General features: G+C 49.8%; 1 protein-coding gene and 1 pseudogene across 1 annotated transcript in view; both read left to right on the forward strand.

Moving 5' to 3' along the window:
* Positions 1 to 12,876: 12,876 nt before the first annotated feature.
* LOC136152970 (small ribosomal subunit protein uS9-like) lies at positions 12,877 to 13,303 on the forward strand (annotated as a pseudogene).
* A 468-nt stretch (positions 13,304 to 13,771) lies between these two features.
* Positions 13,772 to 17,799, forward strand: part of SH3BP2 (SH3 domain binding protein 2) — a 47,408-nt gene continuing 43,380 nt past the window's right edge. The window contains exon 1 of the mRNA XM_065914551.1: positions 13,772 to 13,846. The gene's annotated coding sequence lies outside the window, so the exon portion shown is untranslated. The remainder of the gene's footprint in view (positions 13,847 to 17,799) is intronic.

Consider the following 17,799-nt stretch of genomic DNA (forward strand, 5'->3'; position numbering starts at 1 on the left):
CTTCTCCAAGGGATCTTCCCAATGCAGGGGAAGATGGAACCCCAGTCTCCTGCGTTGCAGGCAGATGCTTTACCGTCTGGGCCACTATAGCACAGTGTAAACACAACTTTTATGTGTGCTGGGAAACCAAAACATTCATATTACTCGTTTTATTGTGACATTTGCTTTATCGAGGTGGTTTACAATCACACCCAGGCTATCCCCAAGGTCCGCTTGCACTGATGTTAAGTGGTCCATGTGTGTGAGCTTCCCCTTCTGTCTTCCTGACTCCATTTTAGAAGGTTTCATTTTGTTTTCACCACTTCCCGCTCTGATCAACATCTTTCTCTGACAGCGTAGCTGATCAAGAGTCAGGGTTGTTGTTTGTCTTTTACCAACACTCAGTAGCCTCTTGTCCCTTGATACCAGGAAGGACCTCTCCTGGGTGTTGTGTCCCGTGTCAGAGGGGAAGTGCACAGACTAGAAACCGATTGTGGTCACATTTTAGTGACAAGGACGGGTGGGAAGGAGATCTCTCAAGTATTTCTCATCTAAAATCTGTTTATTAGAGTAGCGAGTTCAGCAAGGGCACAGTCAAAACTGCAGGAAGACTGCAGGGGAAGAAACATGGAGTAATTAAATAGCATCGGTACCTCAAAAGGCTGGAGCTATATGTTTTATCAAATAATACAGCCTGGAGGTTACAAATTCAAAGACTACGAATTTGGATGAAAATGCTGAGTCAGTTTATAATCTGGATGAAACAGAGAGACTTCTGTGAATTCTGAACTTTCTAAGAGGCCTGATCTAGACATCTTGTGAAAGTTGTCTCATCAGATATCATCAGCTGCAGTTCCGGGAAACCTTTACCTTCAGGTCACCCGATAGTGTGCAGGTCCAGTCAGAACTGACGCTTTCTTTTATCCCAGGGTCTATTCCTTGGAGCTTGGTGGCACAAAGGTGCGTTAGCAGCGCCTGATAAGGGCTTTACCAGTGAACCCGAAAAGCGTCCTTCTGGAGGTGTCTTTTCCAATAGAAGAAGCTTCCAGGTTGCAGTGTGTTATGTTTAAGGCCTTCATCTCCTGAGACTGCAAAAACTGCTCTACTAGAGCCTGGTTATTTTTAGTAGAAGCAATTGGGCCTTTGAAATATTGAAGCGTATCCCATCTGCCAAGTCTCCGGTGAGCCGTTAGGCAGTTCAAGAGGGGAGCAGCCAGAGCAGGTGTCCCTGGGTTGCATTTTGGGGGGTGAGACAGAGGAGGTAGGCACGCATTTTGTCAGTGTGATGAGGATTCTGGAGGGCTTCTACTTCATGGGTATGTAGAAGGTTAAAAAGGATCCCATGATTATGTGTAGGGTGGCTTAGATCAGAAAGGCAATGGCAAGAATGACTCTGAGGCAAGGGGGTGTCCCCAAGCCACAGAGCCCAGCTGTCAGCTGTAATACCTGATGGGCCGGTGACAGTCCCCATGTTTTGGGGTGAGGATCCCACAGACATTCCCTTCTCTCCCACATACAAAAAGGACAAATAAAGCTGGTAATTAGGATGTTCAGGGGAAGGTGATCTCAATGCGATATCCTTTAAGGCATCAACAGCTGTGTCATCTTGATCTCTTAATTAGGTTTGCTTTGTCTTAATAAAACGTACAAGGGCAAAGCCGTTGGAGAGAAATTTGGAACCCCGTTTCAGTAGGAGCCAGCTTGCCCAAGAAAACCTTGTAACTGGCACTTAATTTTAGGTTTCGGGGAGTTAAGGATGCCAGGGAGCCTCTCCAGATCTAAATGTCATCCTTTTTCTGAGATCAGGTGCCCTAAAAATCCATCCTGGGTTCAAGCAAACTGCAGTTCTTTTTGGAGACTTTGAATTCAGTTCAGTCGCTCAGTCGCTCTTTGCAACCCCATGGACTGCAGCACACCAGGCCTCCCTGTCCATCACCAACTCCCAGAGTTTGCTCAAACCCATGTCCATTGAGTCAGTGATGCCATCCAACCATCTCATCTTCTGTCGTCCCCTTCTCCTGCCCTCAGTTTTCCCACCATCAGGGGCTTTTCCAATGGGTCAGTTCTTCGCATCAGGTGGCCAAAGTATTGGAGCTTCAGCTTCAGCATCAGTGCTTCCAATGAATATTTAGGACTGATTTCCTTTAGGATTGACTGTTTTGATCTCCTTGATCAAAGGAGGGAATTCTGTCCAAGGGAATCTCAAGAGTCATCTCCAATACCACAGTTCGAAAGCATCAATACTTCGCGCTCAGCTTTCCTTATGGTCCAACTCTCACATCCATACATGACTTTTGGAAAAACCATGGCTTTGATAGACAGACCTCTGTCAGCAACGTAATGTCTCTGCTTTTTAATATGCTGTCTAGGTTGGTCATAGCTTTTACTTTATAACCCTTCAAAGCCAAAAGTTTTAGCAGGTGGAAGCCATCTTCCTACCTGGAGTTTTGAGAAGGTGAACATAGAAGAAATTGTATGTTGTAACAAAGTAAAACCTGCAGAAAACTTTATTATCATTCAAAGCAGGTTTTCAAGACTTATGAAAAGTAAGAAGGGCTTTCTGTGAAACCCTGGGGCATTACTCTCCACGTTTATTGTCATCCTTTCCACCTGAAAGCAAAAAGATACTGGCTGACCTTATCAACTGAAATGCTGAAAAATCACTGCATAGATCAATTGGAGCGAAAAATTTGCTTCCAGTGGGAATGGACGTCAGTGTCTGGGGGGGGATGAGAACAATAGGGTATTGAGGGCAAACAATGTTTTTATTGATTGGAGTTCAAACAATTGAAGTGAACCAATTGGAGTGACAGATTGGAGTGGACAAGTGGACAACAGATTGGAGTGAACAAACCATCCTTGCCCTTGTATTTTTTCTTAAAATAGAAATATTACAGGGACTAGAACATGGGTCATGAGACCTTGAGCCTTGGAATCTTCTATTATGGGCTTTATATCTTGAAGGACTTCTTTTCTTACAGGGTAATGATTAATTCTGGTTTGGCAGGAATCTATTCAAATCTTAATGAGAGGTGCACTGTGGATTTTGCCAATATCAGTTGGAGATTTTGCCCATAAGGAGGTTGGTAGCTGATTCAATAGGGATCAATGATCAGGGTTTCCAGAATTAGGTCCAGACAAAAGATGTCAAAGGGTCATTTAATTCACCTGGTTGGCTGTTTGGATGGCTATTGTCAATTTCTAGAATTGTTTTCCCCTTTCGGGGGAAAGAAATTCCAGCATGACACTTTTCCAAGTCTCAGCCAAGGGTCTTCTTTGGAGGTCCGGTGGCTGAGACTCTGCCTTCCAACACAAGGGGTGCAGGTTCGATCCCTGGTCAGGGAAGTAAGATCCCATGCGTCACAGCTAAGACCCAGCGCAGCCAAAAAAAAAGCCTCGGCCCAATAAATTAATAGGGGCAGAGGAGCTGCGGAGAGAGGGGTGTGTCCCTCTCAAAGGGCCTGAGAGAAAAGGAAGAGGGCAGATGCAGGAACCTACTGGTGCCTAGAGGAGACCCCACAGTGGCCCCTTTAGTACTTTGGGGCAGGGACTGTTTCTCAGCAGGGGCCTGACCTGGAGAGTAGCCCTGGTGTCAGTCGGCGCACAGAGGCATTGCTCCCAGATCAGGAGAATGGCTTTCCTGAGCTGGTTACCAGGGAGGGCGAGAAGAGCCCCTAGAGCTGCTCAAAGCCCCCATCCCTAGGAGGGCTTTGGAAAGACTGGTGAAAGAGCTGAAGATGCATGAAATGCTAACTTATAACGGTCTTTTTTCAGTGTCCTGGTTCTTTGCAATTACAGCAGAAACTTAAATTTTGGGGTTTTTTAGCAGCCTTCATTTGCTGGCATTGAAGACCAAGAATTATAGCACTCTTTCCTTTTGGTGACTCATCTAGGGTTCGAAGGGCTTCCCGGGGGGCGCTAGTGATAAAGAACCCGCCTGCCAGTGCAGGAGAAGTAAAACATGCGGCTTCCATCCGTGGGTAGGGAAGATCCCCTGGAGGAGGAAATGGCAACCCACTCCAGTATTCTTGCCTGGAGAATCCCATCGACAGAGGAGCCTGGTGGATTATAGTCCTTGGGGCTGCGCACACGCACGCACACGCGCACACACACACACGCACACACACACACACACACACGTTTGAGACAGCTGATTTGCCAAATAAACTAAATATGGAGTGGGCTTAGTTTCACATCCCACCCTGGTCTTTTTTCCTTTTCTTCCTTACTGCACCCTGAAGCTTATGGGATCTTCATTTCTGACCAGGGATCAAACCCATGCCCCGGCAGTGGAAGGGCAGAGTCCTAGCTACTGGACCACCAGGGAATTCCCTATCCTGGTCTGTTTTACTACAATATCCCAGTTCATGGAGTTAGTTAAAGGCGACCTTACTGGACTTGACATCTGAAGAAGGACCAGAATTTTCCTTAAAAGTAATCTGAAGTTGATTATAATAGTCATGAATAGGTTCATCAGGTTTTTGTGTTCAAGCCTGAGTTTTGTTCTGACTTAGGAATAGTTACTGTGATTGCTGGTGGAATCTCCCAGCGAAGGTTCCAGCCTTGTGTCAGGAGTTTGCTCTTTTAAATCCCCTCTAGGGTGCTTCCGTTGGGCTAATTTCATCTGATGTTTGAGATTCACCAAAATCATGTAGACTACCTGATACAGATCTGAGAAACTGGGTTGATAGGTTTGAACACGCATGTTAAAATCTTCCTCAAGGGCTTCCCTGGTGGCTGAGTGGTAAAGAATCCCCCTGCCAATGCAGGAGACATGGGTTTGATCTGTGGTCTAGGAAGATCCTACATGCCTCGGAGCAACTAAGCCCATGCACCACAACTCTGGGGCTTCCCTGGTGGCTCAGATATGGAAAAAAGTGAAAGTGAAGTTGCTCGTTCATGTCCGACTCTTTGGGACCCCATGGACTGTAGCCTACTAAGCTCCTCCATCCATGGGGTTTTCCAGACAAGAGGACTGGAGTGAGTTGCCATTTCCTCCTCTACAGACAGTGAAGAATCTGCCTGCAGTGCGGGAGACCCAGGTTCACCCCTGGGTTCGGACGATCCCCTGGAGAAGGAAATGGCAACCCACTCTAGTATCTTGCCTGGAGAATTCCATGGATGGAGGAGCCAGGCAGGCTACAGAACATGGGGTCAAAAAGAGTTGGACATAACTGAGTGAATAAGCACGCACGTGCACAGCTGGGTTTTGGAGCCTCTCCTCATCGTCTTCCTCCTGCTGGTGGTAAAGTACTGTCACTTCCCTCAGGATGAACCTCTTCGCTTGGGATCGGTGTGCATGACCAGTGGTTTGCGCTCCAGAGCTCCTCAGTGGATGGCGCACCGACTCGATGGACATGAGTTTGAGCAAGCTCCGGGAGCTGGTGATGGACAGGGAGGCCTGGCGTGCTGGAAAAGAGTCAGAAGGATTGACTGAGCAATTCAACAGCAGCTCACTCCAGTTCAGCCGCTCAGTCGTGTCCGACTCTTTGTGACCCTATGGACCGCAGCACGCCAGGTGGCCCTGTTCATCGCCAGCTCCCGGAGCTTGCTCAGACTCAGGTCCATCGAGTCAGTGATGACATCCAACCATCTCACCACCCTTCTCCTGCCGTCAATCTTTCCCAGAATCAGGGTTTGAGTCAGTTCTTCACATCAGGTAGCCAAAGTACTGGAGTTTCAGCTTCAGCATCAGTCCCTCCAATGAATATTCAGGACTGATTTCCCTTAGGATTGACTGATTTGATCTCCGTGCTGTCCAAGGGACTCTTAAGAGTCTTCTCCAACATCACAGTTCAAAAGCATCAATTCTTCAGTGCTCAGCTTTCTTTATGGGCCAACTCTCACATCCATACATGATCAATGAAAAAACCATAGCTTTGATTAGATGGACCTTTGTCGGCAAAGTAATGTCTCTGCTTTTTAATACGCTGTCTAGGTTTCTCACAGCTCTTCTTCCAAGGAGCAAGCATCTTTTAATTTCACAGCTGTGGTGATTTTAGAACCCAAGAAACTGAAGTCTGTCACTATTTCCATTGTTTCCCCATCTGTTTTCCATGAAGTGATGGGACCAAATACTATGATCTTCGTTTTCTGAATGTTGGGCTTTAAGCCAGCTTTTTCACTCTCCTCTTTCACTGTCATCAAGAGGCTCTTTAGTTCCTCTTTGCTTTCTGCCATAAGGGTGGTATCATCTGCCTACCTGAGGTTATTGATATTTCTCCTGGCAATCTTGATTCCAGCTTGTGCTTCATTCAGCCCGGCATTTCACATGATGTACTCTGCATATAAGTTAAATAAGCAGGGTGACAATATACAGCCTTGACGTACTCCTTTCCCAATTTGGAACCAGTCCATTGTTCCAAGTCTGGTTCTAACTGTTGCTTCTTGACCTGCATACAGATTTCTCAGGAGGCAGGTAAGGTGGTCTGATATTCCTGTCTCTAAGAATTTTCCAGTTTGTTGTGATCTACACAGTCAAAGGCTTTGGCATAGTCAATAAAGCAGAAGTTGATGTTTTTCTGGAATTCTCTTGCTTTTTCTATGATCCAACAGATATTGGCAATTTGATCTCTGGTTCCTCAGCCTTTTCTAAATCCAGCTTGAACATCTGGAAGTTCTCAGTTCATGTACTGTTGAAACCTTGCTTGGAAAATTTTGAGCATTACTTTGCTAGCATGTGAGATGAGTGCAATTGTGTGGTAGCTTGAACATTCTTTGGCATTGCCTTTCTTTGGGATTGAATGAAAACTGACCTTTCCAGTCCTGTGGCCACAGATGAGTTTTCCAAATTTGCTGGCATATTGAGTGCAGCACTTTCACAGCATCATCTTTCAGGATTTGAAGTAGCTCAGATGGAATTCCATCACCTCCACTAGCTTTGTTCATAGTGATGCTTCCTAAGGCCCACTTGACTTCAGACTCCCGGATGTCTGACTCTAGGTGAGTGATCACACCATCGTGGTTGTCTGGGTCGTGAAGATATTTTTTGTATAGTTAATTCTTCTGGGTATTCTTGCCACCTCCCTTTAATATCTTCTGCTTCTGTTAGGTCCATACCATTTCTGCCCTTTATTGTGCCCATCTTTGCATGAAATGTTCCCTTGGTATGTCTAATGTTCTTGAAGAGATCTCTAGTCTTTCCCATTCTATTGTTTTCCTCTATTTCTTTGCATTGATCACTGAGGAAGGCTTTCTTACCTCTCTTTGCTATTCTTTGGAACTCTGCATTCAGATGGATGTATCTGTCCTTTTCTCCCTTTTACTTCTCTTCTTTTTTACAGCTATTTGTAAGGCCTCCTCAGACAACCATTTTGCCTTTTTGCATTTCTTTTTCTCAGGCATGGTCTTGATCATTGCCTCCTGTACAATGTCAGAAACCTCTGTCCATGTTTCTTCAGGAACTCTGTCTATGAGGTCTAATTCCTTTAATCTATTTGTCACTTCCACTGTATAATTGTAAGGGATTTGATTTAGGTCATACCCGAATGGTCTAGTGATTTTCCCTCCTTTCTTCAATTTAAATCTGAATTTGGCACTAAGGACTTCATGATCTGAGTCACAGTCAGCTCCTGGTCTTGTTTTTGCTGACTATATAGAGCTTCTCCATCTTCGACTGCAGAGAATATAATCAATCTGATTTCGGTATTGACCATCTGGTGATGTCCGTGTGTATTGTCATCTCACGTGCTGTTGGAAGAGGGTGTTTGCTCTGACCAGTGCGTTCTCCTGGCAAAGCTCTGTTAGCCGCTCATTAGCATAAGAAATCGCCCAGCCTATAAAAACGAACCTTGCCTCGTTTCACGGCCTCCCTCGCCCTGCGCAATGGCCCACACTCTGCGGTGTTCTTCTCCGTGACTCTGAATAAATCCACTTCTTACCCATCACTTTGTCTCTCACTGAATTCTTTCTGCGATGAGGCATCAAGAACCTGCGCTTCACTGGATCCTGACACCAGGCTCCGTGGTTGTGCCTGGGTTTGCGGCCCGATCTGAGGTACACGGTTTTGCTCTTGGCTCCCACTCTCCCGCCCTCAACTCCAGAGCAGAGGGTCTGAGGAGACCACCTTCTCCTTGTCCGGCGGGTGGTTCCCAGGTAAGCAGGAGAAAGGAGGACGCGGAGATCGCCCCAAGGCTGTGTCTGAGCAGCTGGGTGCCCCCTGAGAGGCAGGCAAGAGAGGTGATGCCGCTGTGGAAGGGCCCAGGCCCCCGAGGCCACGGTGGGAGAGGCACGGTTAGTGCTGGGAGCTGCAGGCGGCCCCTCCACCCACACGCGCTCTCTGGCGTCGCCCCTCTCCCCGTCAGCAGGGAGAGCCGGACCCCCGGGAGCAGCAGACCCTCGCGGTGGGGACAGGCCCTGGGAGGGCCCTCGGGCCGCCCGACCTCTGGACGCCCGGGGCCCGCCGATGGCCCACCTGGAGGAACAGCCTCTGACCAGGGGCCCGCAATCATTTCTTGATTTGAGTGATCAAAATGCAAATTCTGTGGGATTCCTATTCAGTTCCGGGGGCACGGCCGCCCCAGGGCAGAGCTCAGAGGCATCTGACAGCAAGGCAGGGGTCCGGGCACAGCGGAGGAGACCTGGGCACGCGGCCTGCTTCCTAGACGCTCTCCGGGCCCAGGGCGGCTGGGGCGGCGGAGGCAGGCCGGGCGCGGGCAGGGGCCCTCCCGTGAGTGTCCACAGGGGGGCGGTGCGGGCTAGCGCTTCCAGGGCCCCAGGCGGCCGACCGGAGCCTGGGGCAGAACCCAGAGGCGTGGGAACAGCCCTCCCCACGTCCGGGCCGCTCCCCACACTCACATCGCTGGCTGCCTAGTTCATCTCCAAGGTCATCTCAGGCAGGGACGTCACCCTGCTTCCCTTCCTGGGCACAGGTGTGAGGTGAAGTCGCTCAGTCGTGTCTGACTCTTTGCCACCCCATGGGCTGTAGCCCACCAGACTCCTCCATCCATGGAATTTTCTAGGCAAGAGTACTGGAGTGGGTTGCCATTTCCTTCTCCTGGGGTAGAATTCCACTTCCGTCCTGTCGTTCTAAAGTGATGTCCAATCCAGAGTCTGCCCCGGCCCTAAGGAGGTATCCGCACACCTCAGGCTTCCTCCCTGGGGTGGGCTCACAGAGGGTCTCTGGACTGGGGGACCTCAGGCAGAGAGCAGGTGTCCATTTACAGGACGCTGAGACCCCAGGTGAGTCCCAACCACCGACCCTCAGAGCCCAGAACACTGGAAACCGGGGCTCCCCTCCAGGCAGGACGTCAGCGGGGCTTCTTGAGGGAATCTGATCATCTAACAGATCCTGCCAGGTCACGGCGTGCTAAAGCTCGCAGTCCAGGAGCCCCACCCTCCTGCCTGAGCACCCGGCCTGTTCAACCAGACCCAGAGGTCTGAGGGACCCTTGGAACGTGAAGATCAGGACAAACAAATAGGAAAAGGGGAACTGGGGGGAAACAGAGACCGCTGGGAGGAGACAGCTTAGAAAAACGGAAACTGTTCACCTCAGGCCGGGAATTGAACCCACGTGGCGGGGACTTGAACCCAGATGAAACCCACAGAACCTGGTTTCAGGACCTAAGGAAGCTCAGGTTCTTGCTGTCTCATCACAGAAAGAATTCAGTGAGAGACAAAGTGATAGGTAAGAAGTAGATTTATTCAGACTCAGAGAGCAGCACGTCCTACAGACAGAGTGTGGGCCATCGCAGAGGGCGAGTGAGGCCGTGAAATGTGGCCTGGCTAGCTTTTATCAGTTCAGTTCAGTCGCTCAGTCGTGTCCAGCTCTTTGAGACCCCATGACTGCAGCACGCCAGGCTTCCCGGTCCTTCACCAACTCCCAGCGCTTGCTCAAACTCATGTCCATCGAGTCAGTGATGCCATCCAACCATCTCATCCTCTGTTGTCCCCTTCTCCTGCCCTCAATCTTTTCCAGCATCAGGGTCTTTTCCAATGAGTCAGCTCTTTGCATCAGGTGACCAAAGTATTGGAGTTTCAGCTTCAGCATCAGTCCTTCCAATGAATATTCAGGACTGATTTCCCTTAGGATGGACTGGTTGGATCTCCTTGGTGTACAAGGGACTCTCAAGAGTCTTCTCCAACACCACAGTTCAAAAGCATCAATTCTTTGCTGCTCAGCTTTCTTTATGGTCCATCTCTCACATCCATACATGACTACTGGAAAAATCATAGCTTTGACCATACCTACCTTTGTCAGCAAAGTAATATGTCTGCTTTTTAATATGCTGTCTAGGTTGGTCATAGCTTTTCTTCCAAAGAGCAAGCATCTTTTAATTTCATGGGTGCAGTCACCATCTGCAGTGAGTTTAAGCCCAAGAAAGTAAAGTCTGTCATTGTTTCCACTGTTTCCCCATCTATTTGCCATGAAATGATAGGACTGGATGCCATGACCTTAGTTTTTTGAACGTTGATCTTTAAGCCAATTTTTCACTCTCCTCTTTCACTTTCATCAAGAGGCCCTTTAGTTCCTCTTTGCTTTCTGCCATAACGGAGGTGTCATCTGCGTATCTGAGGTTATTGATATTTCTCCCAGCAATCTTGATTCCAGCTTGTGCTTCATCCATCTGGGCATTTCAAATGATGTACTCTGCATATAAGTTAAATAAGCAGGGTGACAGTATACAGCCTTGATGTACTCCTTTCCCAGTTTGGAACCAGTCTGTTGTCCTATGTCCGGTTCTAACTGTTGCTCCTTGACCTGCATACAGATTTCTCAGGAGGTGGTCTGGTATCCCCATCTCTTTAAGAATTTTCCAGTTTTTGTGACCCACACAGTCAAAGTCTTTGGCATAGTTTTTAGTTTTTACAGACTGGGTAATTTTATATGCTAATGAGTGGGGGGATTATTTCAACTATTTGGGAGAAGGAGTGGAGATTTCCAGGAATCGGGCCACTGCCCACTCTGCAGTCTTAGGACAGTGCCTTGGAACTGCCCTGGTGCCTCTCTGTGCATCATTTAGCTTGCTGATCCAGGTTCAAGGTCTAATCAAAGTTGACTCCTCTGCCATCTGGGACCCATCTGATTATAATCCGTTTATGTTGTGTCCTTGGGCTATATCATTCTTTCAAAGGTTGTGCCCCGCCCCTTTCCCTCCTGTTAAAAAACCTTCATTAATATCCTCAGGACGGAAGGAGAAAATTATGTATTCATGAAACAAAAACCAGGTGCTTTGAAGAAGGAATGTTACAGAATATAAAGAGCTCTTGGGAATTAAAAAGATGATCATAGAAATTGAAAATTCAGTAGAAGAGTTGGAAGATAAGGTTGAGGAAATCTTGGAGAAAGCAGAGCAAAGAGCTGGGGAGAAAAAGTTAAAAATGAGAAAAAAAACAAGAGAAGAAAGTACCATATTGGAGAATTTGTCTAGCAGACCTGAGTCTTCCCTGGTAGCTCAGCTGGCAAAGAATCTGCCTCCAATACAGGAGACCTGGGTTCAATCCCTGGGTTGGGAAGATCCCCTGAAGGAGGGCGTGGCACCCCCCTCCAGTATTCTTGCCTGGAGAATCCCATGGACGGAGGAGCCTGGCGGGCTGCAGTCCTTGGGGTCACAGAGCATCGGACGTGACTGAGCGACTAAGCCCAGGACAGCGCAGCTAGGAGACCTGACATCTACTTAAAAGAGATTCTAGAAAGAGAACTGGAAGGAAGAAAATAATCCAAGAAACAGTGGAAAGGAGTTCACAGGAATTTGGGGATTCCCTGGCAGTCCAGTGGTTAAGATTCCATGTTTTCATTGCTGAGGGCCTGGATTCAATCACTGCTTGGGAAACTAAGATCCCACAAGTTGTGAGGTCAAAAGAAAGATTAAAAAAAAGAGTTTTCACAGAAATTAAACCTGAGTCTCCAGATTGGAAAAAGCTACTGAATGTCCAGGTCCAAACACGAAAACAGACGCATAGTAAAGGCTCAGCTGAGCAGAATTTTAGAGCCCGGGACACAAAGAGGAAAGACTTCCCTGGCAGTCCAGGGGCTGAGACTCCATGCTCCCAATTCAGAGGGCTGGGTTTCCACCCCCGGTCAGGGAACTAGATCCCACACGCCACAACTGAAGACCCCTCAAGCCACAGTGAAGGCAGAAGACCTTGTATGCTGCCACTAAGACCTGGCGCAGTCAAATAAAACCAAAAAATACCATACAAGGGTCCGGAGAGAAACAACGGGTGACATACAAGTGACCAGGGTCAGAATGACTTCAGACTTCTCGCAGCTGGAAACTGGTGGATAAACCTTGCCATGTGCTGTGCTCAGATGCAGACTCTTTGCAACCCTACTCTCCCAGCAAGGATACTGGAGTGGGTTGCCATGCCCTCCTCCAGGGGATCTTCTTGACCCAGGAATCGAACCCGCATCTCTTATGTCTCCTGCATTGGCAGGCGGTTTCTTTACCACCTGGAAAGCTCAAACCCCACAATGCTGAAGTTCAATGCTCTCTCAGCTAGAATTCTGAGTGTGAAGCTCGCTCAGTCATGTCCGACTCTTTGTGACTGTATAGTCCATGGAATTCTCCAGGCCAGAATACTGGAGTGGGTAGTCATTCCCTTCTCCAGGGGATCTTCCCAACCCAGGGTTGAACCCAGATCTCCCACATGGGGGGCAGATTCCTTACCAGCTGAGCCACACGAGAAGCCCAAGAATACCGGAGTAAGTAGCCTATCCCTTCTCCAGAGGATCTTCCCGACCCAGGAATCGAACGGGCCTCCTGCATTGCAGGAGGATTCTTTACCATCTGAGCCACCAGGGAAGCCCTGACAATCGGCTCCAAGGCTTTGGAAAATGGACTGGTGGATTCTGCACAGCTAGAATTCTAAACCCAGCTAAACTATCCATCCAGGGTGAGGCGAGCTTTTCCAGTTGCGGTGCCGCATGGTGAGGAGCCCTTGCCTATGCCCGCAGTCATGCCGCCCAGTGGCCCTCTGCAGTCAGAGCCAGTCTTCTTTGGACACAAGAAGACAGCCGTAGCCACACTGTACTCCAAACGAGGTAACAGCCTTGGCAAGATGATTGGGCCTGGAGGTGACCGAACCACAGACGCTGCAATACGAGCTACTGGAGCCTCTTCTGTTTCCGGGAATCTGCCGGTATGGACATCCGTGTCTGAGTGAAGGGTGGTAGCCATGTAGCCCAGATTTAGGCAATCTACCAGTCCATCTCCAAAGCCTTGGCAGCCTATTATCAGAAATATGTGGATGAAGCTTCTGAGAAGGAGATCAACGAATCCTCAATCAGTATGACCCGACCCTGCTGGCAGCTGATCCCCATTGCTTCGAATCCAAAAAGTCTGGGGGTCCTGGTGCTTGTGCTCGCTACCAGAAATCCCACTGATAAGACATCATGAGGATCAGGGTTCTCTTTTAGAATACAAAATGTTGTGGGATTTACGGTTTCAAGGGAAAAAAAAGAGTGAGGGGATAAGAGAGATACTTTCAGAATGATAGGGCCTCAAACAATTCACATTCCTGTACCCTTTCTGGGGGCTTCCCCGGTGACTCAGTGGTGAAGAATCTGCCTGCCGACACAGGAGACACGGGCTCGATCCTTAAGTCGGGAAGATCCCCTGGAGAAGGAAATGACAACCCACTCCAGTATTCTTCTCTGGGAAATCCATGGACAGAGGAGTCTGGTGGGCTATAGCCCACGGGATCGCAAAAGAATCGGACATGACTTAGAGACTAGCTAACTCTTTCTGAGGAAGTTACTTGATGAGCCTCACCAAACAGGGGGAGGAAAGCAAGAAAGAGGAAGGCGTGGGAAGCAGGAAACAGGGGATCCTGTGGCTGAAAACAGCAGAGGGGGACTTCGGGGCGCTGGTGAGGCCGTCCCAGGGGTCGGCTGAGCCCCAGCCGAGAAAGCAGAGTCTGTTTCAAGGTAATTGATATTCTACCACTGTAGCTGCCTGATATACAGGATGTCTTGGGGGAGATGTGGACATGCAGTTGAATTGGGAGTTGAATTAGAATTGAGAATTAAGCAAAAACAAAAAACAGACGACATTAACTCCAGGGGAAAGGAGAAGTTGAGCAAGAAAGGAAAAGTTATCTTGATACTAAGAGTACTGTTTATGCAGTATCATCATGATGTCAACCATGGCCCTCGATCTGAACAAAATGATACTGGAGGTCAGGAAGTCCTAATATAAGTGTTGGGCTGGGGATACAGAGGTGAAACCCAAAGAATGAGTTAAAAGTTGTGACGGAAAAAAAAAAAGTTGTGATGGAAAACGAGGGGAGACAGACTGTTGTGTTTTGTAAGCAGGTTTGTCAAGCTATCTCTTTAAATTATATGCATGTAAGTATAACTCTGATAATGAATAGAAGTGAAATTTAAAACACACCCTAGGGAATTCTCTGGTGATCCAGAGGTTGGTGTTCCATGCTTCCATTGCACAGGGGGCCCAGGTTCCACCTCCTGGTGGGGAATGAAATCCTATAAGCCAGGTGGCCCCAAACAGCAAGAACAATGACCCCACCGTAACGAGTTACACGCTGGTTTTATCTTGTGGTGAATCAGCAGGATGTGAACTTGTGCTCAGTGCGGACTCGTTTTTGTGTACCCCTGGAAAGAGTGAATACGAATTCTTTTTTTGTTGTTTAGACATCAAGTCATGTTGAACTCTTTTCGATCCCATGGACTGTAGCCCACAAGGCTCCTCTGTCCTTGGAATTTCCCAGGCAAGAATACTGGAGAGGGTTGCCATTTCCTTCTCCAGGTGATCTTCCTGACCCAAGGACCAAATCTGTGTCTCCTGCATTGGCAGGCAGATTCTTTACCCCTGAGCCACCAGAGAATCAAATACATGAATGTGCAGGAGAAAAACGCTGCTTTTACTTGCCGTTGGACATTGAGGTGCCATGAAAGACTTTTATCTTAAAAAAGCAAAAAATGGTATCTTTTCCCATTTGTATTTATTTAATTACTAGAGAAGTTGTTGTTCAGTTGCTCAGTCGTGTCCGACTCTCTGCGACCCCATGGACTGCAGCACACCAGGCTTCCCTGTCCTTCACCATCTCCCGGAGCTTGTCAAACTCATGCCCATCGAGTCGGTGATGCCATCCAACCATCTCATCCTCTGTCATCCTCTTCTCCTCCCGCCTTCAATCTTGCCAAGCATCAGGGGTTTTTCTAAGGAGTCAGTTTTTCCCATCAAGTGGTCAAAATATTAGAGCTTCGGCATCAATCCTTCCAATGAATATTCAGGACTGATTTCCTTTAGGATGGACTGGTTGGATCTCCTTGCAGTCCAGGGGACTCTCTTCTCCAACACCGCCCGTGAAGCAGAACATGTTTAAACGTGTTCTTACTGGTCACACATGTAGTTCTTTTTTTATGAATTGCTACTTGTGCCCATTTTTTTTTTGTACCCGTTTTCAACTAAAGGTAGAAACTTGTAAATAACATAAAAATATATACTTTTTATATTCACCCCTTGTTAATGCATGCATTTTGTACCTATTCTTTCCCAGTTTGTAGCTTTCCTTTCACTTTTGTCTATGACGTTCTTGACATTCACCTTCTGGGGTATGTCACCATACCTGCTGGTTTTTGCCTTTATATACTCAAAAGCTGATTATTTTTACCTTTGGTACTGTACCTAGAAATCCTGTACCATCTCCCTAGTATATAACCATCTGCATTTTCATTTTAAGGTGTTTTGGGGCTTTTTTCCTTCGCATTTCAAGCCTTCGGTCTCACTGAAACTTACGTTGGCATGAGATGTGCAACAGGGTCTCTCTGTCCCTCTAACGATTAGCCAGGCGTTCCAGCGCTGTTTACACATGAGTTGAGTTAAGCAGGCACGACTTTGCCCTTAATTTTTTGAAACAGGAAACAGGAAAAAAAAAAAAAGGCAAACCGTGTGTTTCTGAGTGATTCCATGGGAGCTGCACACAGGCTCTGCGGCCAGATTGATTGGCAAGAGCCCCCTCCCCCCCCACGACAAAGTCCCAGGAAAGGCCAAGGACGTGCCCCTCAAACTGGGCCCCGTGCAGCCCCGCCTCACTCCCTTCAGGGCCTTCTTCACAGGCCGATCCCAGCTTCCCGGTGAGGCAGAAACCTCCCGGACCCCCTAGGGCTGTACCTCCTTCCCCAAGCCCAGGCCAGCAATGCTCACACAAGCTCCCTGTGGGTGGACCCTGTTCATCCCACGGTCAGCAGTCAGGGGCGGGGTGCTGCGGGCAGGGCTCAGAAGCAGGCAGGCTGGACAGAGCTATCCTCAGCTACGGCGGTGGTGCTGGTCTGGGTTCTGAGCCTGCATAGGGGCTCCCACTCAGCCCGGGGTGTGGTGGGGGATGAGCAGAGGAGGGCATCGCGGTGTCAGCGTGCATTTCACCAATTGGGCTGATGGGCCAGATGGAGGCACATTTAATACTGACCCAGGGGCAGCAGCTGGGGACTTCAAGTGGCCTAATGTAGCTTGGGGGACCCGCAGGAGTGGCAGCGAAGGCCCAGATCCAGTCCTGAGGCTGGACAAATGGAAGTGGGAAGGGGGTGGTCCCCTGGGGCGCTGGGCTGGGCAGGGGGCTACAGGTCTGGGGACATCGCCCCCCAGGACCCCGAGAGGCCCAGCCAGGTGCAGATTCTGGGAGCCTGGCAGGCAAATCGCTCTGTGGCTCCTGCACAGGCAGCCTGGTCTCTCCTGGAGGGCAGGCCTGGGAGGGCCCAGTCCTCCCCTGGGCCTCCCCTTCCTCCTCCCACCTCTGGTCCAAGGGGCTTCATGTCCACTGATGCCCCCTCACTGCCTCTCATCTCAGCCCCTCAGCCCGGCGGCCAGTGCTGGCCCCCACCCTGGGCTGGGGCAGTCACTGGGGCCCCCGGGGATGGGGTGGGGGTGACGTGAGCCCTTCGCATCTTGAGGGCCGCAGCTTCCCCTTCCCAAGCCTCTCGCGGGCTTCCCCTTCCCGACCCCAGCGCCTTCCTGGAGGTCACGTGGCAGGGGGGGTGGGGGTGGGGACCAGGCAAGGGCTGCCAGTACCGGAGGCTTTGGGAGGGAGGGGGGTGAAGAAGCCCTCTGTGTACAAACACCCGCCTCCTCTCTACCTCCAGGGCGGAAGCAGACCCAGAATAGAACAGGTCGCTTTCAAGTTCCAAATCAGGCTCCGGGGGCTGCGGGCAGGCAGTGTTTGGATGTAAAAATAGAAACACCCCTGTCTGCGTGGGCTGGCCTCCTCCACCCACGGGGGTTGGGGGCTGGTGTTCTGAAATAGATCTTGCTAATGGGACTGCCTGACCCCGTTGGGGAGAAAATTTACCCAAACAGCCCTCTCGGAGAACGGAGGCTACCGCTGATCCGTGCAGGGGGTGCTCTTGGGGGCCGTCAAGGTTCAGCCCCGCGGGCAGCGGGCAGCCGGCCAGGTCGGGGGCGGGGGTCACCGGCCGACCCTTGAGCTGGCATCACAGCCCAGACTCATTTTCCTCCTGCCCCAGGCTGTGTGGAGGCTTTGCCCCTGCCTGGGAGACCCCTCCCAGGTCATTAGGCCCAGCTCAGGACCCCCGCCCCGACTGATGGGCCTGGACGCCGACCCACACTCTCAGGCCAGGCCTGCTCTGGGCAGGAGGGCAGGGTGGTGGGCGAGGGGGTGCAGGCCCTGTCCTCTCAGGGCTCGCGGTGGGCCACCTGGCTGGAAGACCGCCTGGCCACCACCCACCAAGGGCAGCCCCCGAGCAGGACCCTGTCCTGGGGCCCAGAACTGACCGAGGGGGCCCAGTCCCAGGGGGTGGGGGGTGGGGGGTGAAGGGCCGCTGTGAAAAAGTACAGGAGTTCTGTGCAGTGTGGCGGGTGGGCACCTGGGCAGGCAGGCGTGTGGGGGGACCTGGAGGGCTCC

The sequence above is a fragment of the Muntiacus reevesi genome, chromosome 22 (assembly GCF_963930625.1).
Source record: "Muntiacus reevesi chromosome 22, mMunRee1.1, whole genome shotgun sequence".
Classification (NCBI taxonomy): Eukaryota; Metazoa; Chordata; class Mammalia; order Artiodactyla; family Cervidae; genus Muntiacus; species Muntiacus reevesi.